Raw genomic sequence first — 9,273 nt, forward strand, 5'->3', positions numbered from 1 at the left:
CAAAAAAAAAAAAAAAAAAAAAAAGAGTTTACATCTTATCTAGTAAGCAATGGGAGAAAACACAGTGACTTTTCAAAAATTAATATATTAGATTTATATTCTGGAAAAACAACCTATATAGTATATAAAGTAAGCAGGAGCCCAGAGGTTCAAGACCAGCTTAGGCGACACAGTAAGACCTTGTCTCTACAAAAAATCAGCCACGTGAGGTGGCCGCACTTGTAGTCCCAGCTACTTGGGAAGCTGAGGTGGCAGGATCGCCCGAGCCCAGGAGGTTGAGGCTGCAGTCAGCCATGACAGTGCTACTGCACTCTAGCCTGGGTAACAGAGTGAGACCTCGACTCAAAAAAACAAAACAAAAAAATAGGACATACAGTAGGCTGAAGAGAGGAGAGACGAGACAGAACAGTTAGGAAGCTACTTTGATAGTTTGGGTGGGAGATCACATGGGCCTGCAGAGTAGCACGTGAGGGGCAAAAAGCGGATGATGCTTTTCTGATGGTAAAACTGATAAAACTCCACAACTGACAAGACATTTTTCTTAAGAGGCATGAAGAAGAGTCAAGGATAACTCCTAGGTATCTGGCTCGAGTGAGCAAGGTGGTAAGCCCACCTCCAATTAAGACAAAAGGCAAAGGAGGTTTAAAACGAAGGATAACACTTTCTTGCAAAAATTAAGTGTGAGATTCCTATCAGAGAAGCAGGCAGAGAGATCTGACAGACATTTACAATCCAGGTCTGGAGGCTCCACAGAAGCCAATCGACTGGAGGTACAGACCCAAGAGTCACTGTTATAACAGATGGTAGCAGGTGACACCAGAGTGGCAGATTACGTCAGCAAGAAGAACTTTACTCTGAAAAGAGAAGAAAGCTAAGAACCGAGCCCTGAAAAATAGCCACATTTTACAAAGAGAAAAAGTGAGGTGGGGGAAGTTTGTGCTGGACAGTTTGTGCTGGACACTAGGCACCCAACAGCTCTATCTGCATGGGGTGGTTCCCAGGGAGAAAAATGATTTCATTTCCATTGAAATAGTACTGACAGTTAAACACCAGAGCCCAGGTTTCATGCCAGAGGACCCCCTTATGCTCAGTCCCCTTTTCCAGGCCTCTTAGTCTGGGGATTGCTGTCATTTTAACAAGATGTGAATCCACTGTCTCTCCTCCCCAAAACGTGTATCTTTCAGGAGGAACTCCTAAAACAGCAAGGATCATTTATATCCCCCAAATGCCTTCCGCTTTTTGAGGGCAACACAAATTGGGGGGAAACTCAGAATAATATCTTGGAGATTCTGTAATGACAAAAATATTTGGCCCCTGTTCCTCAACTCAAGCGGTAATAGGACAATCAACTTCCAAAGCCGTTTTCCACATACAGCATATACAGAAAATTGCTGTCTTTGCCCCTAACAAATACCATAGGTTATGAATGTAATACACATGTAGGCACATACATGCAAAACAAGAATCAAATAACTGACACAAGAAAGGACACGCACCAATTCCCAGTAAGAATGATGTAGGTTAATACTTTCTTGCTAAAGGGAGTGAGTGCTAACTCCTTACTGCCAAGCTGGAAAACCACTAGGTTCCTTCAAGCAAATCCCATGCCTTTTTATGGAAATCTCTTGTGCCCTGTACTTTCAACACAGCACCAAAAAATTTCCTACTCGGGTTAAGATTCCCTGACAATACGGAGGACAGGAATAAACATTACACCATGTTTAAATATTAAGTTAGTGTGAGTCCTTAACACTATGATCCAAGTTATAACAATTTTGTCTTCTTTCAGTAAAACTACTTCTAACTTTTATAAAATAAAAGTCTTTGTGAAACAAATCAATCCCAACTTTGTTTCCGCACTTTAAAAATACATAAACTAATGAATGACAAGACAAAAGTTTCTCCCGCACAACTGACCAACATAACAAAATTCATGAAGGAAATTTAGTTGTGATGAGAAATCTTGCAGAAAAATTTTTTTACATTAAGGAACATCAAAGATAGTTTCTTAACAAGTAGTATATTGCTGGTTATCTTTAAGTACTGTATTTAGAGATCATGAATGTTTTAAAACTTACAATTTACCACAACATGCTGAGGGAGAGAGGAGTGAATAAGTAAATCATGGTAAGAGTTAACCTTCACCAGTGCAGTGGTTGACGCCTGTAATCCCAGCACTTAGAGAGGCGAAGGCGAGAGGACTGTCTGAGCCCAGGAGTTTGAGACCAGCCTGGGCAACTTGGCGAGACTGTGTCTCTACAATAAATTTAAAAAAAGAAAAAATTAGCTAGGCGTGGTGGTGCAAGCCTGTGGCTCCAGCTACTTGGAAGACCGAGGCAGAAGGATCTAGGCTGTGGTGACTGTGAGTGTGCCACTGCAGTCCAGGCTAGACGACAGAGTGAGACTTCAACTCAAGAAAAAAATAACAACAAAAAAAAGAGTTAACTTTCTAAAATAAAGAATAAAAAGATGTCAGACAATCCTATATATCAAAACATTAATTTTATTAATAGTCAAAAGGAAAAATAAAATTAAATATAAAGCCAAGCATATAAAGCAAAAGTTGACAGAACTAGAAAGAAAACTAGGCAAATGTACAATCATGATCAGATTTTAATATAACTCTCTTAGTAAATGATAGAAAAGGAAGATAAAGCCAGTAAAGATATAGAGAAGATTTGACCAGGCAATGAATCAACTTAACCCAACAGACATGTATGGAACACCACACCCAACAACTGCAAATGACATTCTTTTCCAGTGCACATGGATCATTTACTAGAACAGACCATGCTGGGCCATAAATCAAGCCCCAACAAATTTCAAAGGACTGAAACCACAGTGTCTAACCATAACGTAATTAAGCTGGAAATCAATACAAAAATGTAGGTACATTATCCTCAAAAGTTTACAAACAAAACAACACAATTCTAAATAACTCAGGGGTCAAATAAGAAATCAAGATGGAAATTAAACAGTTTGAACTAAACGAAATGAAAATTTGACATCGAAAATTACTGGAGTTGATACTCCAGCAACAAAAAAAGGAAAAAGATGCAAGAAAGGGAAAAGCCTAAGAATCAAAAACCATGGAAAGGAAATAAGTGCGTCAAAATTCTAGCTCCTTGTTTATGTCAATATTTTGGTTTGGGGCCGAGCACGGTGGCTCATGCTTGCAATCCCAGCACTTTGGGAGGCCAAGGTGGGAGAACTGTTTGAGCCAAGGAGTTCAAGACAAGCCTGGGCAACACAGCTCTCTATTTTTTAAAAAAAAATTAAAAGGGCCAGGCACAGTGGCTCATGCCTATAATTCTAGCACTTTGGGAGGCAGAGGTGAGAGGACTGCCTGAGCCCACGGGTTCGAGACCAGCCTGGGCAAATTTGCAAGATCTCGTCTCTACAATAAATCAAGAAAAATAAGCCAAGTGTGGTGGTGCACACCTGTAGTTCCAGCCACTTGGAAGATTGAGGTGGAAGGACTGCCTGAGCCCAGCATCGGCCTGCGCCGATGGTTCGCAACTGAGGACTTTCCTAGGTACTGGCTTAGAAGAGTGCTTCAAAGTGCCTCTTCACAAAGTGCTACAACTATTTGCTACCAGTCCTCCAGAAAACAAAGAGTTTACCCAGTACATCTATGTCTTCCCTGAGCACACTGCTAAGTTCAGCTGACCAGAGTGAATATGTAATATAAGGCCCGTAACTGTATATGCTTATATAAACATATAAATGTATATATTTTTAAGAGGAAAAAAGCAACATTAAATTATAGGTCATCCTCAGTATTGTGCCATTGCTTTTCGGTACTAGCACAAAACCTTACTACAATACTTAAAAATAATTTTTTTAAAGTACAAGGTTTCCACAATTTCTCAGGTTTATGCATTTCTCCATATCTTCCTTATATATCAAGAGGGAACACATATTATACTGCTTTAAAGAAATTCATCCATCTATATTCCCACATAAATCTTTACCAAAATCTTCAGGAAAGAATAACAGACAGTTTTCTCACTCCTTGCACCCTTGGGATTCTCCAAATATTCAAGTAAGAGATTAAAATATTTAATTGCCCCCTCTTACTCAAGAATAAAGTTTTTGGTAAGTGGCCTTGAAAAGATTGATATACTATGATGACAACAGACACAATAATCTACCATTTGAGTCGGATGCAGTGGCTCACACCTATAATTCCAGCATTTCGGGAGGCAGAGGCAAGAGGACTGCCTGAGTCCAGGGGTTCGATACCAGCCTGGGCAACTTGGTGAAACCTTGTCTCCATAATAAATCAAAAAATTACCCAGGTTTGGTGGTGCATGCCTGTGGTTCCAGCTACTTGGAAGTCTGAGGCAGAAGAATCACCTGAGCCCAGAGGCTGAGGTGGCTGTGAGTATGCCACTACACTCCACCCTGGGCGACAGAGTGAGACTCCAACTCAAAAAAACAGTTATTCACCCTCAGTACACTGTAGTTACTATTCTACTATCTTTTGATTCTTATTTCCTTTCAGTAAGTCAGCTGTTAGCCTAATTGGAGACCTTTTGAAAGTGATCTGTCTTCTTCTGGCTATTTTTGAGACCTCTGATCATCTGCAAGTTGAGCTATGAAGTCTTTACGTTTAGATTTCTATTTATTCTGCTTAGAATTATTTGACGACTTTTTTTTTAACAGATGGAGGAGTTGCTCAGCTGACACAATCATAGCTCACTCCAAGGCTCAAGCAATCCTCCTGCCTCAGCCTCCCAAGTAGCTGAACTTATAGGCGCATGACACCAAGCCCAGTTAAATTTTTAGAAGTGGGGGTCTCACTACGTTGCCAGGCGGGTCTCTAACCCCTGGCTTCAAATGACCCTCCTGCCTAGGCCTCCAAGACACTGGGATTAAAGGCATAAGCCACTGTGCTTATTTGACTCCTTTTTTTGTCTTTTTGCAGTTTTGAAAATTCTCCTTAAACATTCTTTCTACTTGTCTTTCCTTTGCATCTGGAATTCTGGGTAGACAACTATTAGACCTTTTCATGCTCTTTTTATAAAAGTTAGAAAGTAGACTTGGAAGCCGGGCTCGGTGACTCAGCCTGTAATCCCGCGCTTTGGGAGGCTGAGGTGAATGGATTGCCTGAGCCCACGGGTTCGAGACTCGCCTGGGCAACTTGGCGAGACCTCATCTCTACAATAAATCAAAAATTAGCCGGGCGTGTAGAGCGCACCTGTAGTTCTAGCTACTCGGAAGGCTGAGGCGGAAGGACTGCCAGAGCCCAGCAGGTAGAGCCTGCGGTGGCCGGGAGCAGCCACGGCACCCCAGTCTGGGTGACAGAGTGAGACTCCAAATCCAAAAAAAAAGAAAGTAGACTTGGCTGCTGTAATAAGAGACCCTACAGTGGCTTCACTACAATTCGAGGTTATTTTTCCCTTCCATGACAGTTGGAAAGGGTAGTCCAGAACTTGTCTGGCAGTTCAGCCGTCCGAAAGCGTCAGGCTCTTACATTTTATTCTCTGCCCTCTTCTGAGCACTGCCCTCTTCTACACAGTTATAAATAGCTCACCACCATGTCTACATTCTGGTCCATGGAAAGGGAGAAAGTGGAAGAATAGGGCATGCCCCTTTCCTCCTCGAGGGACGACCTAGAAGTCACACCCATTCCCATTTGCATCGCAAACTGCCAAAGCCTTGTCACAGTCAAATCTCACTGCAGGAAAGGCAGTGAAATGAAGCTCTAGCTGGGCTCAAACATCCAAATGATATATCCAGTACTCATCAGAAGGAGTAGGTATCAGGGAAAACCAGCAATTTCAGCCATATTGTTCCAAGTTTCTTTTCTTCTCTTACCCATTTTCCATTCCTGACTCTTTATTTTGGCTGACTTATTTTTCACACCATCTTCCAGTTCACTAATTCTCTAGTACAATCTATTGTTAAACTTGTTCACTGAATTTAAAGATTTTTATTTATATAATTCATTTCTAAAAGTTACCCCCCCAAAAAATACCAAGCTATTTGTAACTTTTAATAGTCTCATTAACGTTCTCATAACCAGTATAATGAAATGGTTAAAAGTATGAATTTAAGCTCCATACTACCTGTCTAGAACCCTGACTCTACCACATACTAACCTTGGTCAAGTTACTCACCCATTCTTTGCTTTAGTTCCTTCACCTGTAAAATGGCAATAATAATAGTCACTACTTTTCAGAGTTGTTCTGAGAATTAATTGAATTAATATTTAAAGTACTAGAATGGCTCAAGGTTCACAGAAAATACTACAAAATGTTAGCTATCATAATACTATCATTTTTGCTAAACATACTGATTTTAACTCTATATCTAATAATTCTTTTTTTTTTTTTTTAAACGAGATAGAGTCTCATTCTGTTGCCCAGGCTAGCTTTTCCTTTTCTTTTTCTTTCTTATTTTTTTTTTTTTTTGAGTTGGAGTCTCACTCTGTCGCCCAGCTTGGAATGCAGTGGCACGCTCACAGCCACCGCAGTGTCGACCTGCTGGACTCAGAGGCGATCCTTCTGCTTCAGCCTTCCAAGCAGCTGCAACTACAGGTGCGCGCTACCATGCCCAGCTAATTTTTTATTTATTGTAGAGACGAGGTCTTGCCAAGTTGCCCAGGTTGGTCTCGAACCCATGGGCTCAGGCAATTCACTCGCCTCGGCCTCCCAAAGTGCTGGGATTACAGGCTGAGCCACTGAGCCCGGTCCCTTTTTTTTTTTCAGAGATAGGGTTTTCACTATGTTGCTCAGACTGGTCTCAAACTCCTGGGCTAAAGCGGTCCTCCCACCTTAGACTCCCAAAGTCGTGAACCACAGTGTCCAGTCCCATATCTAATAATTCTAAAATATTAAGTAAATGGGAGTCCAATTCTGCTGTCTGTCATTTTGGCTGGTCACTGTTTTCAGTACCTTTCTTTTCTGAGTTGTGTAATTCTTTACTGTGATGTGCATTTGCTTCTGCGAAGTGCCTGGGGCTAGAATTACTTTAAATCATAGTTGAAGTGTTAGGTATTTTCCTACCACAAAAAGTGTAATTTAGATATGAAAACACAACATAAATGCTAGGTTGTAACCATACACTGTCCAAGAGTAACACCCCCCAAACCTGTACCACCATTTCAACTTAATGCCACAATGTAAAACAATTTTCCTTGCAGCTGGCATGGGTGAGGGGTGTAAAAACACCCAGTGGGATGTCTCTCCATAGACTGAGTTTAGTATCCTCTGCCACCTATCCTCTGTTTCTCCCAAGGCAATGAACCCATAAGCTCAAGTTCACCCCTAAGTAAATGCCCTCAAGACAAAAAGGCCCTAAGTGCTGGCTCTAGTTTCCACTTACTTTTTTTTAGCCTTAGAACATGTCATAAAATGTCAGTTCCTGATATTATTCATTTAGGTTTACGGTTGTAAAAGGGACTTAATTTTAAAAATCTTACATGGTCAATATGCACATCTTCACAAATGAGAAGTCATGAGTCTACAGTGAATTAAAAATTTTCTTTATAATATTCTAAGCATAAAATTATGAATATTAGTGCCATAAAAATTTTAGTGTGATAATTTAATCATGGGATACTACTCTGTATTTGTATCACTACTTTTTTAAAGAGTGGAGAAGAGAGAGAGGAGGGTGTCAGAATCACCCGGGTAAAGAACCCATAACCCTCCAGGCAGAGAGAGTCTATCAGTTCTGTTCTTTTGCACAACCGTGACTCTAGGAAGCAGCCATTATTGCTCTCCTAGGACTACTGAAAAGGCCTCTTAACTAGATAGTGTGGCTCACTTGGGTTCCTCTACATTGCGACCAGAATGATCTTTTCAAGATACAAATCTTATCATGGCTACCACCCTCCCTAGACAAATAATTTCTATTTGTTGTTATGATAAAGATTAAACTCCAAAACAAGTCCTCAAAGCTCTTAATGATTTGGCTCCCATCTGTTTTATCTCACTCCATACCCCTAGTTACTCTCTATGCCAGCAGCACTGGCCATTTTTCAGTTCCTTAAACCGCATATGCTCCCTTCTGCCCCAGAGCTTTTACACAGGCTGCTCCCTTTGTCTGAAATTCCTTGTTCTTCCTTCTCCACTTAGTTAACACCTGCTCTTGTCCTTAGATTTTTTTTTTTTTTTTTTGAGTTGGAGTCTCACTCTGTCGCCCAGACTGGAGTGAAGTGGCCACTCGACCTGCTGGGCTCCGGCGATCCTTCCGCCTCAGCCTTCCAAGTAGCCGGAATTACAGGCATGCACTACCACGCCCGGCTGATTTTTTGATCGATTGTAGAGATGAGGTCTCGCTGTCCAGGCGGGTCTCGAACCTGCGGGCTCAGGCCTCCCAAAGGCACGGGATTACAGGCTGAGCCACCGAGCCCGGCTTCTTAGATTTCATCACAAGTATTAATTCCATAAAATATCCTGTCCTGATTGCTATTAGTAAAAACCTTAGACTCTCTTGTAGTATTAGGTATTTTCACAAGTAATAAAAATGACCGTTGATTATCACTGCTTTTTTTTTTTTATTTGATTACCAAAATTAGACTATAAGCTTCAAATGGACAGGGTCATTTGTTTTGTTCACCTACAGCACTAAAGCTGGCATATGTGTTAAATATTTATTATATGCACGAATGAACAAATGTCCTAGGAGTTCAGCACAAATTGATGATTTATAGGGGACTGTACTTCCCTGACACATATCTTAAAAAGGAAAGCCCCAAATATATACATATACATATACACACACACACACACACACTCATATAATATTGCTTTGTGTAATTCATATAAACTAGAAGAGTTTAGGTTATAGAGTTAATAAAATATATTAAATAATACTGAGAAAAATGTTGAATGTCATACAAATTATTTGCTACATATAATAATCCCCAAATTATTGTTAATCTAATTTACATTCTACTTCTAGAATATCTGTAATGTGATCTGAGTTTTTACATTCAGTACTACTATGTTGTTATAAATAAGGAGTTTGTTATCTAACTATCAAAAGTCTCAAGACAGATTGTTTTAATAATTCATTTCAGGTTTTAGGTATGAGAAGTAATAAATATATGCACATGTTGCATGACTAAATGTTGCCACATAGAATCAGACAAAAACTCCCTAAATGAATTTTGGTAGGTATCAATATCAAATAATATAAACATGTAATTTGAGAAGAGATATATCATTCTGATTTTTTTCTGAAAGACAAGTAGGAAAGTAAACATTTTTGTGAAACAACTCAAACACGACAACTTTGAATTTTCATATCATGAGTCAA

The 9,273-nt window shown here is 40.1% G+C and overlaps 1 protein-coding gene across 1 annotated transcript in view; it reads right to left on the bottom strand.

Annotated features, from left to right (window-relative positions):
* Positions 1–8,914, bottom strand: part of RAP1A (RAP1A, member of RAS oncogene family) — a 35,282-nt gene extending 26,368 nt beyond the window's left edge. The window contains exon 1 of the mRNA XM_008068921.2: positions 8,904–8,914. The gene's annotated coding sequence lies outside the window, so the exon portion shown is untranslated. The remainder of the gene's footprint in view (positions 1–8,903) is intronic.
* Between the last annotated feature and the right edge of the window lie 359 nt (positions 8,915–9,273).

This window comes from Carlito syrichta, unplaced genomic scaffold, assembly GCF_000164805.1.
Source record: "Carlito syrichta isolate Samal-C Ts95f unplaced genomic scaffold, Tarsius_syrichta-2.0.1 Scaffold311678, whole genome shotgun sequence".
In the NCBI taxonomy this organism is placed as follows: Eukaryota; Metazoa; Chordata; class Mammalia; order Primates; family Tarsiidae; genus Carlito; species Carlito syrichta.